This window comes from Colobus angolensis, unplaced genomic scaffold, assembly GCF_000951035.1.
Source record: "Colobus angolensis palliatus isolate OR3802 unplaced genomic scaffold, Cang.pa_1.0 Scaffold48, whole genome shotgun sequence".
NCBI classification, from domain to species: domain Eukaryota; kingdom Metazoa; phylum Chordata; class Mammalia; order Primates; family Cercopithecidae; genus Colobus; species Colobus angolensis.
The window spans coordinates 3,075,207-3,079,356 of NW_012118265.1; the positions used below are offsets into that span (position 1 = coordinate 3,075,207).

A 4,150-nucleotide genomic window follows, 5' to 3' on the forward strand; every position below is an offset into this window, starting at 1 on the left:
GTTGGCCAGGATGGTCTCAATCTCCTTACCTCGTGATCCGCCCCCCTCCAGGCCTCCCAAAGTGCTGGAATTACAGGCGTGAGCCACTGCGCCCAGCCCAGAAATTTCCTAAATATTTAAGAGGAGAATGGTTGAGTGTATCTAGCAGCTTAACATATGCAATGAAGTTTTTGGTAGTTATTTGAGTGTTTATGAAGACAATGTGACAACCTGAAAAATGTTTTTAAGAATTTTTATAATTTTAATGAGAAAAATTCAGAAACAAAGATCTGTGAATACCATCATTATAACTTTGTTCAAAAACATGGAAAAATGAATGAAAAGGTGCTAAAATTATATTTTAAAACTATGTAAAAGTAAAAAGATAAGTATTTCTCTTTTTATGCTTAGATCTGTATATATGTGTAACATGATAACAGTGAATCATCACTCTCAGAAGTGCAAACCATATTATTAGTATTATTTTGTGTGTGATGAGAGAACTACTTAGCAGTGTTTGGGGTAGGGGGAATTTCAAGGTGCTCAATATTATCCTTCTATTCAACAAATACAGTACATATTTTTTGAATATCCATTGTGTGCAAGGCCAGAAGTGATCTTTCAAGCTGAGCTTGGAAGAGTTTGCCACCTGATTAGAACATTTATTGGTTGACAATTTCACTCAACTCCTCCCTTTACCCAAATAAGTCACAGATCTGGTTACACCAGCTGTTCAAGCCACTGCTCTTCCTTGTCTTATTTTTCTTGGTGACAAGAGTCAAGTATATATGAGCTCTACTATTACCTCTCTGTGCATTGTCCAGACACAAGTTAGGACACTTTTCATGCCTGGTCACAAAAGTTAATTTGTGGTTTGGAGCCAAGGAGAAGACAGCCCTCCAAATCAAAATAAGGTGGAGAGAGGACCTGAGTATAAGAAAGCCGGTGCCTGTGGGCACCAGTTCAATTCACACATGCTTAAAAATGGCTAAATTTTCTTTAAAAATATGTATTTCTAGATAATCTTAGATAAGATAGTAGATTAATTCTCATACAGCATCTGCCACACAATAAATCCTAATTTGACCATATGACTGAAGACATCTCAATCTAGTTATGGTCATTAAAAGCTGTTAGTATTTCAACTAGGGCAATAATAATAAATCATATTTATATAATATTTTATAGACTACAAAACAACTTCATATGTACAGTCACACATGAATCTCATAGTAACCCTGTGAGAATGGGCAGATAAGTCTTACTAGAACTACAGTACAGATAAGAAAACCAAGGTTTAGAAAAGTTTATGTCTTGCCGAAGGCCACTGACTTATAATAAGAGCACCAGGACTCAAACCCTCCAGTATCTCTCGGGCTTTCAAATTATATTTCTTCTACAGTTGCCTAACAGAATCAGACTCTTAATTACTTCCTCCTCTGTGAGCATACACCATTCTGCCTTTTCCTTTAAAAAGAGGGAAAGAGAGGCTGTTTTTAAAGGCATTTTTCCTCCACTGACTTACAGTATCATTTCACAAATGTTTTGTCATCTAATGGCCATACGATGCACAGAGGCTCCTCAAATTTATATCGAAGCTTAGTTGTCTCCTCCCTCTCATTAAACAAATAAAAACTTACATGTGTTGGAGGTACTGAAAATTCAATCAAACCCTGATTTTGGAGCGCTTGTGTGTATTAAAGAATCCTTCTGTGATGTGAACCATCATTTCTAATTACTATGAAGCAATGGGTCTCTACTTTTTAAGAGTTGTATTCCTAAAATTATTTTGTGAATTGTTCATTTGGAATTCAATGCATTTTGCTATAGGAAAAGAAAAATCTTACCAATGGGGCCGGGCGCAGTGGCTTGCGCCTGTAATCCCAGCACTTTGGGAGGCGGATCACGAAGTCAGGAGATCGTGAAATTAGCAGGGCGTGGTGGTGGGCGCCTGTAGTCCCAGTTACTAGGGAGGCTGAGACAGGAGAATAGAGTGAACCCGGGAGGTGGAGCTTGCGATGAGCGGAGATCATGCCACTGCACTCCAGCCTGGGCGACAGAGTGAGACTCCGTCTCAAAAAAAAAAAAAAAGAAAGAAAAAAGTATGAAAAAAATCTTACTAATGATGTCTAGGCAACCCAGCATCCCACTATGCTCCAAATTCTTGGAAGCCCCCAAGTCTCAGTCTGTCCTGATACTCTGGTTGAGTCCTTGTACAGACTTGAAGGTATCACATGAAGCTCTTAACAGCCAAACAAGGTTAGGATTACACGGGCACTAACTTAGTGGCTGCACATTGTAGTTCTACTGAATCATCATCTCCCATGTTTTGTGAATGATTTTAGGCAAGAGAAATTTCACAGTTCATTCTGTATATTTCCTCCTACCTGCCATCTGTTTCACCAGAGGGAAAAGAATCTGAAGATATTTGAAAAGAGAATTAAAACGTCTTGATAAGATACCAAAGAAAAAGTGAATGAGAAGACCCCTGAGATTTACCTGTCACCTTCCTAAAAAATTCTGTAACTGCTGTCTGTGAAAGTGTCAATCAAGACTCATCCCTGGTATAGATTGTACAGCCTGGAGTTCAACACTAGAGATGGTAATAATTCAGAGTCTGGTTAGTTGGCATTAAATCTATAAAAATAATACTGGTTAATGACTTTTAGGGAAAGAAGCCTCTAGATTTTTAGTTATCAACTTCTCTCATAAGTGTAAAAGACTGCCTTTTTTCCCATTAAATATGACAACTTGTATATTTCAGCAAGGAAGGACGAAGTTCTTTGTCTAATCCTGATTTAAATACATTATCATGTGAAAAATCTCTCTCTTCTATCTGCCCTAAGGATAGGTATTTTGGAGTTGTCAAGAGCTGACTCTTGGCCAGGCATGGTGGCTCACGCCTGTAATGTCAGCATTTTGGGAGGCTAAGGAGGGCAGATCACCTGAGGTCAAGAGTTTGAGACCAGCCTAGTCAACATGGTGAAACCCCATCTCTACTAAAAATACAAAAAATTAGCTGGGCATGGTGGTGGGCACCTGTAATCCCAGCTGCTTAGAAGTTAGAATTGCTTGAGCCTGGGAGGCAGAGGTTGCAGTAAGCCGAGATGGCGCCACTGCACTCCAGGCAGGGCAATAGAGCAAGATTGTGTCTCAGAAACAAAAACGAAAAACCTAACTCTTCGTTGCTTCACACCACAACCCAAGGTCTAAAATTTGAACTGTTGAATCTCATTCTTAGAAAAAAATAAGTAGTTACCAATGGGGAATGGGGGATCCCTTTCAACAAATTCTCTGACAACACTGAGGCAATAGTTATATTGATTTCTCCACGTAAGCTCCCTCAGACACTCCACTCATCAAAAAAAGTCATCTTGGTTTCAAAGCGTTTTTCATTAGTGTTTGAACACCCCACAAAAAGACTGCCACGAAGTCTCTTTCTGCTTGGCTGGAAAGACAAGCATAATCTAGTGGTAAATTTCAACCTTGCTAATGAATCCTCCCTTTGACTTTCTGGTCAGCTTTGCTAAATGAGTAACTTTACAGCCTCCAAAGTAAGCCATTGGTGTGGGAGAGACTTGGCCTTTTTTTACTCAAAATCACCAAAGGCCTTTGTACAGAGTCCAAGTTGTTACCTTTAGTCAGTCTTTTCTATTTCACCACTCCAGGGGTTTTGTTTTTGTGGAACAAGTAATAAGAATCCCACATATAGGTGTTTTTCTTACAAAGGAACCTCCTTTGTGACCACATAATCTTACCAAGGAAAATCCCCAATGAGTTCCTGCACCAGTCCCATTACTCTGCAGCCTGGGCAGCAGTGGGTAGCTAGTCTGGATACAAGAGCACTCTTTTCTTTCTGTTATCACATATCCATCTGAACTCAAAAGGGCCTCACTTAAGGAATTTCCATTCTTCTAGAAACGTCATTTCATTTGAACTTGCACTTCTATGGTTTAAAGAAGACAAACACGGTCCCCACTAGAGTCCAGTGGGAGGGAAAAGGAAAGCAAACATTAAAAGTAATCCAGGGAAACTATGAAGGTAAACTTGCCCTTCTGAAAACAGACAAAGGTAGACCTCTGCTTCCCTGCTACAATTTCTAGAAGAAGCAAAACCATCCTGAAACCCCCTTGGAGAGTTCAATTACAGTAAATTGGCCAATGATGATATC

At 39.4% G+C, this 4,150-nt stretch overlaps 1 protein-coding gene across 1 annotated transcript in view; it reads right to left on the reverse strand.

Annotated features, from left to right (window-relative positions):
* WWTR1 (WW domain containing transcription regulator 1) overlaps positions 1–3,781 on the reverse strand; it is a 154,424-nt gene extending 150,643 nt beyond the window's left edge. The window contains exon 1 of the mRNA XM_011958940.1: positions 3,738–3,781. The gene's annotated coding sequence lies outside the window, so the exon portion shown is untranslated. The remainder of the gene's footprint in view (positions 1–3,737) is intronic.
* Between the last annotated feature and the right edge of the window lie 369 nt (positions 3,782–4,150).